This window comes from Arachis hypogaea, chromosome 11 (assembly GCF_003086295.3).
Source record: "Arachis hypogaea cultivar Tifrunner chromosome 11, arahy.Tifrunner.gnm2.J5K5, whole genome shotgun sequence".
In the NCBI taxonomy this organism is placed as follows: Eukaryota; Viridiplantae; Streptophyta; class Magnoliopsida; order Fabales; family Fabaceae; genus Arachis; species Arachis hypogaea.
Window position 1 is genome coordinate 99,673,419 of NC_092046.1, and position 14,282 is coordinate 99,687,700.

A 14,282-nucleotide genomic window follows, 5' to 3' on the forward strand; every position below is an offset into this window, starting at 1 on the left:
AGACCCATTGCTAGCACTTTCCAATGTGGTCTTATCTTGGGGCCTCATGCTCTGTGTGACATAACTGAGTAACACTATCTTATCAATCATGTGGTTGGGGCATGCTTCCAGAAGATTATTGAAGCGCTCCCAATATTCAAAGAGAGTCTCGTTGTCATCTTGAACAATCGTGGAGATGTCTTTCCTTAGTTTATCAGTAACTTCAGCTGGAAAGAACTTCTCCAAAAACTCTTTTCTAAGCGTATCCCAATTGGTTACGTTTGCTAGGGGTTGAGTGTAGTACCACTCTCTTACTTTTCCCTCAAGAGAAAACAGGAAAGCTTTCAGCAGAATTGAAGTTTCATCTGTACCATCACGCCTGACAGTAGAACAGGCTGCCTAGAAATCTCTCAGGTGCTTGATGGGCTCTTGAGCAGGTAAGCCATGAAACTTGGCATCAAATTGAGCAGTGCGGTCTTTATTTCAAAATTTGTAGCCACTGCTAGGTGACGCGCTTGAAACGGTTGCATTGTAAAATTAGGGGCTCCTTCCTCCTGGATGGTAACTCTCCTAGGTTCTGCCATGTCGTCTGCATGTGAATCAACCGAATCAGTAGAACGGGAGCTGGTTTCTTCCTCAAGTTCACTTTCAGATCCGCCATCAGAGCGGACTAACCAACGCCGAGCTCGCCTTATTCGTGAAATAGTCCTTTCAATTTCAGGATCGAATATTAGCAAGCGCGGATCAGGAAGTGAACGTGTCATTTGACGAAAGAAACAGGCAGCTCATAGTAGCGAAATAAAATAAAATGCAAATAAATAAATTCTAATTAATAACTTTAGCACTCTATTGCAACTCCCCGGTAACGACGCCAAAAATTGATGCGGGCAGAAATTTGGGAATTAAAAGTTGTTAGAATATATGCGTTGCAAGTATAGTTCTTAACTCGCCAGAAATCCACCGCTCAAATTAGAAAGGTGTCACAGAAAATTGAAATTTAAAATACTGGGAGTATGAATCCCAGGTCGTCTCCCAACAGGTTGCAGGAAAGGGTGCTATTTTATTAATCAGATGTTTTTGAAAGCGGTTGAGTTGAGTAAACAGGAAATTAAATTGATGAGATTGAATAATGTGAATAAAAGCCTTGACTGGGAGTTGATTACATGGAAGCCCTATTCTTGATGGAACACTCTTAAGGTTAATTGACAGTTGGGAGTTATTTCGTTTAGTTATCCTTTACTAAGTAAAGGGAGGTAAAACAAGTTGGAATGCTGTTTTATTCACAAGTCCCAATCCACTCTGGGGAGGATTGGTGTTAGGAATTAGAGAGCAATCCAACAATAACCCAATTGCAATCTTTCTCTTGAACCTTCCAATTCAAGGGTTCCTTTCAATCAACTCCCCATCAAGTTAGGGAACTACTCACTCATTGTAAAGGTAAAATTCGTGGCATATGAAAAGGAATTAAAGAAAGACATTATAAATAAAAATTGGAAATAATCAATTAAAAATAAAAGTGATCCTTGTATTAAATAATTCTAAAAATATTCCAATGGTAAAATTAAACAAAGCAAGGAACATGGAAGAGTAAGCCAAGTAAAGAAAACGAACTAGAATAACGAAGTCTTGATGAGGTAATAACTCTTCTCAATATCCCAATGCAAAAGACTAGAGAAAACTAAAATTCTAAGAACTATGAATCTGTAGAGAGAAAACCTAGAGGAGGAGTAAAACTAGATCTAAAACTAAAACTGTGTAGAATGAATGTTGTTTTTGGTTTCTGCATGTTCTCTAGCTCTAGTCTGCTAAATAGGGCCTGAAATCGCCCCAAGCGAATCTGCATATTATGCAGATCACGCACGTCACGTGATCGCGTCGCTCATGCGGACGCGTCATTCGCGTTTCTGCTTTGCCACGCGGACGCGTCGCCCATGCGGCCGCGTCACTCGTGCTATTCCATGCCGCGCGGTCGCGTCATCCATGCGGCCGTGTCGCTTCAAATTGCTCTCTTCCGCGCGGTCGCGTCATCCATGCAGCCGCGTCGCTTCTCGCTGGTCATCTCCTCAATATCTTGTGTTCCTTCCATTTTTGCAGGATTCCCTTCCAATCTCCAACTCATTCATGCCCTATAAAGCCTGAAACACTTAACACACAGATCACGGCATCAAATGGAATAAGGGAGAAATAAAATACATAATTAAAAGTCTCTAGGAAGCAAGTTTTCATCCATAAAACATCTTTAGGAAGGAAATATAAATGCATGCTTATTTAATGAATAAGTGGGCAAAGATCATGATAAAACCACACAATTTAAACACAATATAAATCATGAAATAGTGGTTTATCATGCCTCAGGGGATGCACTTTCCTCCACAGAATTATTGGGAGCAAATCAACACTTCCCTAGGAGAATTAAGTTCCAACATGGGACAACTAAGGATGGAGCACCAAGAGCACTCCATCATCCTCCATGAAATTAGAGAAGATCAAAGAGCTATGAGGGAGGAGCAAGAAAGACAAGAAAGAGACATAGAGGAGCTCAAGAGCACCATTGGTTCTTCAAGAAGAGGAAGACGCCACCCTCACTAAGGTGTACTCATTCCTTAATCTCCTTGTTTATTTATTTTCCTGTTTTTCGATTTCCATGCTTTATGTTTTATTTATGTTTGTGTCCTTATTACATTATCATTAGTGTCTAAGAGTCTATGCCTTAAAGTTATGAATATGAATCCATCACCTCTCTTGAATGAAAACTGTTTTAATTACAAAAGAACAAGAAGTACATGGTTTCAAATTCATCCTTGAAACTAGTTTAATTATTTTGATGTGGTGACAATACTTTTTGTTTTCTGAATGAATGCTTGAACAGTGCATATGTCTTTTGAAGTTGTGGTTTATGAATGTTAAATATGTTGGTTCTTGAAGAATAAGGAAAAAGGAAAAATGTTATTTGATAATCTGAAAAATCATAAAAATGATTCTTGAAGCAAGAAAAAGCAGTGAATACAAAAGCTTGCAAAAAAAAAAGAGAAAAGAAAAAAAAAAGAAAAAGAAAAAGCAAGCAGAAAAAGCCAAAAGCTCTTGAAACCAAGAGGCAAGAGCAAAAATCCAATAGCCCTTAAAACCAAAAGGCAAGGGTAATAAAAAAGGATCCAAGGCTTTGAGCATCAGTGGATAGGAGGGCCTAAAGGAATAAAATCCTGGCCTAAGCGGCTAAACCAAGCTGTCCCTAACCATGTGCTTGTGGCGTGAAGGTGTCAAGTGAAAACTTGAGACTGAGCGGTTAAAGTCGAGGTCCAAAGCAAAAAACAAGAGTGTGCTTAAGAACACTGGACACCTCTAATTGGGGACTTTAGCAAAGCTGAGTCACAATCTGAAAAGATTCACCCAATTATGTGTCTGTGGCATTTATGTATCCGGTGGTAATACTGGAAAACAAAGTGCTTAGGGCCACGGCCAAGACTCATAAAATAGCTGTGTTCAAGAATCATCATACTGAACTAGGAGAATCAATAACACTATCTGAACTCTGAGTTCCTATAGATGCCAATCATTCTGAACCTCAATGGATAAAGTGAGATGCCAAAACTATTCAAGAGGCAAAAAGCTACAAGTCCCGTTCATCTGATTGGAGCTAAGTTTCATTGATATTTTGGAATTTATAGTATATTCTCTTCTTTTTATCCTATTTGATTTTCAGTTGCTTGGGGACAAGCAACAATTTAAGTTTGGTGTTGTGATGGGCGGATAATTTATACGCTTTTTGGCATTGTTTTTACATAGTTTTAAGTATGATTTAGTTAGTTTTTAGTAAATTTTTATTAGTTTTTAATCAAAATTCACATTTCTGGACTTTACTATGAGTTTGTGTGTTTTTCTGTGATTTCAGGTATTTTCTGACTGAAATTGAGGGACTTGAGCAAAAGTCAGATTCAGAGGTTGAAGAAGGACTGCAGATGCTGTTGGATTCTAACCTCCCTGCACTCAAAGTGGATTTTCTGGAGCTAAAGAACTCCAAAAGGCGCGCTCTCAATTGCGTTGGAAAATAGACATCCAGGGCTTTCCTGCAATATATAATAGTCCATACTTTGATTAAGGATAGACGACATAAACTGGCGTTGAACTCTAGTTCCATGCTGCATTCTGGAGTCAAACGCCAGAAACAGGTTGCAAAGTGTAGTTAAAGGCCAGAAACAGGTTACAAACTGGCGTTCAACTCTAAGAAAGACCTCTACACGTGTAAAGCTCAATACTCAGCCCAAGCACACACCAAGTGGGCCCCAGAAGTGGATTTCTGCATCATTTACTTATCTCTGTAAACCCTAGTAACTAGTGTAGTGTAAATAGGACTTTTTACTATTGTATTTAAGGATCTTTGATCAGTTTTATGCTATCTTAGACTTTTGTGAGGGCTAGCCATTCGGCCATGCCTGAACCTTCATCACTTATGTATTTTCAACGGTAGAGTTTCTACACACCATAGATTAAGGTGTGGAGCTCTGCTGTTCCTCAAAGATTAATGCAAAGTACTATTGTTTTTCTATTCAATTCAGCTTATTCCGCTTCTAAGATATTCATTCGCACTTCAATATGATGGATGTGATGATCGTGATAGTCATCATCATTCTCACTTATGAACGCGTGCCTGACAACCACTTCCGTTCTACCTTAGATTGGATGGACATCTCTTAGATATCGAATACAGGGGACCGAGTCCGAGTTATTAGAGTCTTCGTGGTATAAGTTAGAACCCATGGATGGCCATTCCTGAGATCCAGAAAGTCTAAACCTTGTCTGTGGTATTTCGAGTAGGATCTGGGAAGGGATGGCTGTGGCGAGCTTAAAACTCGCGAGTGCTGGGCGTAGTGACAGACGCAAAAGGATCAATAGATCCTATTCCAGTATGATCGAGAACCGACAGATGATTAGCCATGCCGTGACAGAGCATTTGGACCTTTTTCACTGAGAGGATGGGATGTAGCCATTGACAACGGTGATGCCCTACATACAGCTTGCCATGGAAAGGAGTAGGAATGATTGGATGAAGACAGCAGGAAAGCAGAGGTTCAGAGGGACGAAAGCATCTCTATACGCTTATCTGAAATTCCCACCAATGAATTACATAAGTTCCACTATCCTATTTTATATTTTATTTATCTTTTACTTATCAATTCATAAAATCAGTTTAATTCGCCTGACTGAGATTTACAAGGTAACCATAGCTTGCTTCAAGCCGACAATCTCCGTGGGATCGACCCTTACTCACGTAAGGTTTATTACTTGGACGACCCAGAGCACTTGCTAGTTAGTTGTACGAATTTGTGAAACAGAATTAAGAACATGAACATGCGTAATTAGTTTTTAGCGCCGTTACCAAGGAAGGAACGATCACGATTTCGCACACCACCTACCAAGACACATCCGGAATGCCATGGGACACGTACAAATTGCAGGCAACTTACCTTTTCCCGCCTTGGTCTCAGATCTTGTCTCAGCAGCCGGAGTCTCCTACAGAGCTGGGGACACCAGAGCCATGCTTCCATGGGATAATCAGTATGTCCCTAATGTGAAATACATCAGACCTCCACCAGCCGCCACAAGCCATCCTACTAAACCGGTTGAAAATATTCCTTCTTCAACACCACAAGCACCTACAACAGACTAACTGCTCCATCAGATACTCGAACGGTTGGATCGGCAGGAACACAAAGCTAAGATGAGAGAGCGCTGTAACAAGTGCCGATTCACATACCTCAAGGAGCTGATTATGGGAAAATTCAAGGACTCAGACACCCCGGACTCTACTTCCTTTACCAGCACAAGAAGCCATGATGGTCCTGCCTGTGGAGATACTGCTACCAGCCCCCCTTTGTTCTTGACAGATGGCACCGAGGACGGTGCAAAGCCTTAAGTGTGGGGAGGTCGGTCAGTACCTGACTTCCGCAGGTAATTTTTCTTCCCTAAACACCAATAAATTAGGATATTTAGTGAGTTTTTCTTTTGAAAAAATAGGATAATTTGCATAGTAATAGATTAGTTGCATGCATGTTCTACTTGATTGAAAAGACAATAAGTTTCTTCTAAGACTCTATTTTTGGAACAAAATTTCACTAATTTTAATTAAAATTTTTATGTTAAATTTGCTTGAAGTTGTATTTAGAACATGATTTTTGAGCTAAAGAACACACAACCTGTGAGATTCCAGCCTTTATGCATGGTTACATTATTTAACCATAATTATTTTATTCTTGTGTGTTTACTTCTCTATGATTGTGATCTATATTTTGTTCCATCCTATATGTCCAATGTTTATTATATTTATATGATTGCATATGATTGAGGCCATTAATTGTTTAGCTTACTTATCCAAATTAAGCCTACTCTTTCAATTACCTTTGTTATCCACTTTGAGCCTTTAAATCCCATTTGTTCTATATTTTACCACATTACTAGCCTTAAGCAGAAAAATAATTATATATCCCAAATTGAATCTTTGGTTAGCTTAAGATAGAATTGTGTGTGCTAATTAAGTATGAGAAATTGTGGGAACAAAAGATAATAAGGGAATGTGTCATGAGAATATAATGGGAATTTGGACACCTACTCATGTGAAACTATAAGAATCGAAAATCTATGTGCATTGATAAGCTATGTTTATTTTTATGTTTATGTTGAAAAAAAAAACCAAAAATATTCAATAAATAAATAAGGGGACAAAATTACCCCAATGTTAAGTTAAGAATTCAAAGATCAATGCATGTATGATAAAATTAAGATAAAAAGTTGATACATGAGTGTGGAATGTGAAAGGGAAATTCTGGGTAGCTAGGTATGAATTCTAAAGTTATATAGAATATATATATGTTATGTTAAAGCTTGGGTTAATTAAAGATTCAGTTTATAAGCTTACTTAGCCATATATGTATCCTTACCATTACCTTGACCCCATTACAATCTTGAAAAGACCTCATGATGTTTGCATTGGTATATTAAATGTTGTTGATTAATTAGGAGAAGAACAAAAATTAGAGAGCATGATTAGAGAAGGATAGAGTGATTGCCCTATACACCAGAGAGATTAGAGCGTACATACATCATTAGTGAGGGTTCAATGCTTAAAATTCTATGTTCCCTACTTTCATGAGCTACCTTCTTGCATTTTTATCTGTTCTTACTGTATGAGAATTGAATTAGTGGAATTTGATTTGTAATAGTTTTGAAGAGCTTATTTACTATTGATCAAGTGGAAAAGAATCATATAGTTGCATTCACATATATAGGTTGCATTGCATTGCACGAGTTTTACATGTTCCTACTCATTTATTTTATCTCCTTCAACTAAGCATGAGGACATGCTAATGTTTAAGTGTGGGGAGATTGATAAACCACTATTTTATGGTTTATAATGTGCTTAATTGTGTGGTTTTATCATGATCTTTACCCACTTATTCATATGATTAGCATGTATTTATATTTCCTTCCTAAAATTATTACATGATTGAAAACTTGCTTCCTAAGAGACTTTTAATTATGTATTTTAATTCTCCTTTATTCCATTCGATGCCGTGATCTGTGTGTTAAATGTTTCAGGCTTTATAGGGCATGAGTGAGTTGGAGATTAGAAAGGAAGCTTGCAAAAATGGAAGGAACACAAGAAATTAAGGAGATGACCAGCGAGAAGTGACGCGGCCGCATGGCTCACACAACCGCACGAAAGAGAGGAAATCGCAGTGACGCCGCCGCATGGCTCACGTGACCCCGCGGATTGGAATAGCATAAGTAACGCGGAGGCCTGGACGACGCGCCCGCGTGGCAAAGCAAAACGCCGAATGACGCGTCCGCATGAATGACGCGATCGCGTGACGTGCGCGATCTGCATAATCTGTAGAATTCACTGGGGGCGATTTTGGGCCCTGTTTTGACCCAGTTTTCGGCCCAGAAAAGCAGACTAGAGCCAGAGAACATGCAGAAACCATAACAACATTTATTCCACACAATTTTTAGCTTTTAGATCTAGTTTTACTCCTCCTCTAGGTTTTCTCTCTACACATTCATAGTTCTTAGGATTTTATTTCTATTGCTCTTTGCATTGGGATATGGAGAAGAGTTATTACCTCATCAAGACTTCGTCATTCTAGTTCGTTTTCTTTACTTGGCTTTACTCTTCCATGTCCTTTAATTTACTCAATTTTACTATTGGATTATTGATGCCAAGGCATCTTAGGCTAGTTTCACTAGCCTTTTTCTTTTATTTTTAGTTGTTTTATGCATTTTCTTGAGCCTTAAGTAATCATTTGGGCCAAATAGTCATGCTTGTCTTAAATCATTCAACATGAAGATTTTGATGCAAATTCCATGAGTTTTTAGTTATATTACTTGAATGCTATGAATGGAAGATTTGTCATGAAATTTTGCAAGACTTTGATGCAATTGTTTGGATGATTTCAGGGAAGAAGAGGCTAGGCAAGGAAGCAACAAAATCAATAAAGGAAGCTTGAATATCACATGTGGAGTTTAAGTTCCAGTTTAAGCTTAAACTGGAACTTAAACTACCAAGCCATATAATGCTGGAATTGAAGTTTAACCTCCAGTTTAACCTTAAACTGGAGGTTAAACGCCAGAAGTGAGAATCTCACCAAGGGAGCATTTCCACGTTTAACCTCCAGTTTAACCTTAAACTGGAGGTTAAACGCCAGAAGTAAGAAAGGCACCAGGAGCATTCCACGTTTAAGCTCCAGTTTAACCTTAAACTGGAGCTTAAACGTGTTCGACTATTTTTCTCCTCCAGGGTTGCTTTCTCATTTCCACGTTTAAGCTTCAGTTTAACCTTAAACTGAAGCTTAAACGTGCTCGAGCTTGTGCCTCCAGGGAGTGCCAGCGTTTAAGCTCCAGTTTAAGCTTAAACTGGAGCTTAAACGTGTTATATGGAACAGCTTGACCATGCCTTCTTCAAACATAAATAACTTGAGCTACAAAACTCCAAATGAGGTGATTCAAAATGAATTGGAAAGAAGACATCTAGAGCTTTCCAAGCATATATGGCATGCATGGTAGATACTAAAAATTGAGGGAGAAAACAGCCCCGTAATGTGCATAGAAGAGCATAGTACCAACATGCAATCAGGCCAGCTGACCTCTTCACCTTCCATGGAGTATAACTTGAGCTATAGAGATCCAATTGAGGTGCTTCTAGTTGCGTTAGAAAGCTGACATCCATAGCTTTCCAACGAGGTATAATAGTCTATATTTGGCATCAAATTGGCAAGGTTGACAAGAGAACAAAGTGACGACTCAAGAAAGGGGGGGTGCAACGTTTGAGTGTAGTTTAATGGATCATTATCCTTTTTGGATCAATTATGTCACTCTACCCTTCAAGCAAGCAAGGCCCATCAACAACACCAAATCAAGGCCACAAGAATCATCTAGAATAGTTTATTTTCATTTGATTGTAATTTGCTTTGAATTTCATTTTCATTTTGTAATTTAGGGAGCCTATTTAAAGGCCTTAGTTTCTGCATTTGAAACGGGGGGATTGAAGGGGAATCCAGCCCCTGAAGGGGACTTAACTTTTACCTTCACTTTGAGCTAGTTTTCATATCTTTGTAATTGAATTCAGAGCTATGACTCACTAAACCCCCTTTCATTGGGTTAGGGAGCTCTATTGTAATTCAATGAATCAATAATAGTTTATCTTCTTCTTCAATCTTTTCTCTTGAATTTTGTTAGAAAGCTTCTCGATCTAATTCCATTGGGTAGTTGTCTTGGGAAAGAAACTACCCATAATTGGAATCCTTCGGAACCTTGGGAAAGGAATGGAGGATTCATGCTAGAGAAGCTTTCTCACAGTGAATTGGATTGGGGTTTGGATGGATATTGTGACATGTAATCCTACCAAATTGTGGTTCATGAAACTGTGTGGTATAATCAGTGATCGAGCATCATCTCTTCTTATGAACATTTAAACCAAGGGATTGGGAATTTGTTCATTTTTAGAGAGAATTGGTGAGCCAAGGGATTGGGATCCAATCATATAAGATTGCCAAGCAAAATTCAATGAACGCATTGCTTGAGGAAGAGATAAACATGTTTTGATTCGGAGATCTCAATATCTCCTATAACCCAATGAATCCCCCAATTTTGATTTACATCTTCTCTTTACATTCTGCAACTCAATTCATGCAATCACCCCCATTCCCTTTTAATTTCAGCAATTTAGTTTCTGCTCTTTAATTCATGCAATTTAAGATTCCGCCATTTCAATTTCTTGTCATTTACTTTTCCCGCCAATTTTACATTCCGCAATTCTCATCTCAATCTTGATTCCGCTCAACTAGAACACACTTCTAATCCGAATTGCTCACTCAACCAATCCTTGTGGGATTCGACCTCACTCTATTGTGAGTTTTTACTTGACGATAACCGGTGCACTTGCCGGAAGGAATTTTGCCGATCGTGCAATTTCCTAAATCGTAGCATAACTAGTTTATGCGCATCAAGTTTATGGCGCCGTTGCCGGGGATTGGTTTTCGATTGACAATTCTCAAATTGGAAGTTAACTAGATTGAGCAATTTTTCTTTTCTTTTGTTAATAGTTTTTGTTTCAGTTTATTACTGCTAATTTCTGCAAATTTTAATTTGTTTTCTTTGCTTATTCACTTGTTAGCATACTAACCACTAGCTGTTTGTGATATTGCCTCACTATGGAATTTCCACTATCTTTGGATGAGTATTTTTTGAGACTGAGCACATTGCAAAAAAGAAAGGAGTATCCATCATCTTTTGGTCAATCAAAATTCATGAGAAACTCTCCACCACCACAGAATGATTCATGTTATTATGCTCATGGTGGGTGGGAGTATCAGGAACAGGAAACGGGGTACTTCCCAGAGCCACAAAATGGTCCATGTTTTGGTGAATTTGATCACTACTCAAGTTGTGGCTGGGAAGATCAAAACCAAAGAGATTTCACTTATTCACACCCCATTCATCAAGAGCCATCACCTCTGAATTATCCAACCTCACCTCCTAGTTTTACATATCCAAATTCTTCATCACTTGAGCATTTCTCAGCACAAAATTCCTTCTCAAATTCATACAATTCATTTCATTATCCACAAGACTCATTCCACTACACACAAGAGTCATACCACTACCAACACTCCAACCAAAGACTCTATCAGCCCACACAAAACACATACTCCCAACCACCATATCACAGCCAAGATAATCAACCTCATCAACCCAATCCGAACCAACAATTTCAAGATCAATTAAACAGGATAGAAGGAATGCTTGCAACTATGGGCAGAGATGTGGCCGATTTGAAAGGCTTTAAGGAAGAAGTGATATCCAACTTACAAAATCAAGGTGCTGCCATTCAAAAGCTAGAAGCACAAATTGGATATCTATCAAAGCAAATCCCTACCCACAATTCTTCTAGTGATACCATGGCAAACCCAAGGGAGGAATCAGAAGAACAAGAAAGGGAGAAAGTCAATCAAGGGAGATCACACTCCAATGACACAGAGAGTTGCAAAGAGGAAGGGTTCATTGAACCACAAATTCAGGAAGCTTTTGATGAATAGGATACTCCAACTGTCCAACAACAACCAAGTTCTGAGATCAAGGATGTGAAGGCAGTAGAAACAAGCACCAAAATGAGGATTGTGACCGAGAAACAAAGGACCATATCCTTGAAGAAGAGAAGGTCGAAGAACAATCCAACTCCTGAGCCAACAAGCAAGTTCACTCAAGCCAATCACAAGGGAAAGCTTGCTGGAAAGAAGCATTCACAACAAGGGGCACTAACTAGCTCCTTTATCCACTTGAAGTCATTGCTCTTAACAAACTGGAAGAAGAGGAAGAAAGTCAGGAACAGCATGTCAAGCTAATGACGTTAAAGAAGCGCTTGTTGGGAGGCAACCCAACCAAAGGTAGTTTTTCTTTTCTAGTTATTTCAATAAAAGAGTTAAGTAGATTTATCTGTATTGCAAGGAGCTAAGTTTGGTGTTTCACACCAAAACAATTCAAGGGTGAATGTGAGATTCTAAGTTTGGTGTTCCACCAAAAAAAAAAAAAAAAAAAAAAAAAAAAAAAAACTTCATTAAAAGCACATTTCTACCTCAGCATGACTAGTCACTAGCTCCAACCAATCAGGGAAACTACTTAAACAATAGTTTAATTTCTAGTTCATAGTTTCTTTTTCTAGTTCATAGTTATTTTCTTAATAAAAGCACATGAGGTTTTCTGCATATGATCCCAATTGCTGCACATGGCAAGGAACTAAGTTTCGTGTTCACACACCAATCTAAGTTCAGAGGCCTACAAACATCCATGCATGCTAACCAATTCTCAAAGTGCTTGGGGAACAAGCAACTTCTAATAGCTTTGCAGGAAGACAATCAATCTCATGGAAGGAATATACATCATCATCAAAGAGAACACCAAGGTTAGGAAGGATGATGAACAACAAAGAAGATGCTAAAAGGTTGTATTGTCACTTAATTGCTTGTACTTTGAATTGCTGATATTTGAAGTTTGCATGCACCCCTGCTTTAAGTTTGAGTCATTGCAGTTTTTGTTTGTCTGTTTGTTTAATTTTCAAATAAGTGATAGTCTAAGTGTCTGGATAACTTCATCTTCTTAAACAAATGCTTGCCATGCTTGTTCTGTTTCCATAAAATAAAAGAAATGTTTGAACAAAAGTAACTCAATTCCATTTGGTAAGAAATCAAATAAGATTAAGTGGTGGTATGCATGTTTGATTGAATAGTCAGCTCACTAAGAAATAAAGTTAGAATTGTCACTTTTAGTGGAAATTAGGATGCTGTCTATGGATCTTGATGAATAAATGTCTTTGGCCATGAAAAAGAAAGAAAAAGAAGAAGAAAAAGCCACTGAAAAAGGGCAACCAAAAAGCAAAAAATTGAGAAAATAAGCTAGGCACCAATGGTTTGAACTTCTGAGACAAATGCCTGTGGTGTTTATGTATTAAGGATATGCTTGGATGAATAGGTTCTGAGGAGTGTTTCAACACTTGGTAACTTGGGTTAACTAACCCGGGATTATCAACCAAAAGTCCATTATCAAGAGCAACCTAAATACAAAACATTTAGTCACACAAAGAGGTGCTGGGCACCAATGTCTCAAGAAGAAATGTGAACTAAAATGCCTGTAGTGGATATGTGTAGTGCACTAATAAGAAAAAGAAAATGCCAAAGGCTTGAGCAACACATGACACTGAGCAATAAGGAGCAAATAAGCTCAAAGAAAAAGAAAAACAAAGAAAAGAAACTTGCCAAGGATATGTGAATAACAAGAGGCCATAAGCAGTGTTTTAGTGGAAACATAAAAAGTGACATTCTTACCTAAGAAACAATAAAGTGATGCTGCAACAACTTTCTGCATGAACACCCCATTAATCAATGTCAATTACTTACTGATATGGCTAATGAATTTACTTTCTGTTTCATTCTTTCTTCTCAATAATTCAGAACTTGCTTGGGGACAAGCAAGGATTAAGTTTGGTGTTGTGATGCCAAGGCATCTTAGGCTAGTTTCACTAGCCTTTTTCTTTTATTTTTAGTTGTTTTATGCATTTTCTTGAGCCTTAAGTAATCATTTGGGCCAAATAGTCATGCTTGTCTTAAATCATTCAACATGAAGATTTTGATGCAAATTCCATGAGTTTTTAGTTATATTACATGAATGCTATGAATGGAAGATTTCTCATGAAATTTTGCAAGACTTTGATGCAATTGTTTGGATGATTTCAGGGAAGAAGAGGCTAGGCAAGGAAGCAACAAAATCAATAAAGGAAGCTTGAATATCACATGTGGAGTTTAAGTTCCAGTTTAAGCTTAAACTGGAACTTAAACTACCAAGCCATATAATGCTGGAATTGAAGTTTAACCTCCAGTTTAACCTTAAACTGGAGGTTAAACGCCAGAAGTGAGAATCTCACCAGGGGAGCATTTCCACGTTTAACCTCCAGTTTAACCTTAAACTGGAGGTTAAACGCCAGAAGTAAGAAAGGCACCAGGAGCATTCCACGTTTAAGCTCCAGTTTAACCTTAAACTGGAGCTTAAACGTGTTCGACTATTTTTCTCCTCCAGGGTTGCTTTCTCATTTCCACGTTTAAGCTTCAGTTTAACCTTAAACTGAAGCTTAAACGTGCTCGAGCTTGTGCCTCCAGGGAGTGCCAGCGTTTAAGCTTAAACTGGAGCTTAAACGTGTTATATGGAACAGCTTGACCATGCCTTCTTCAAACATAAATAACTTGAGCTACAAAACTCCAAATGAG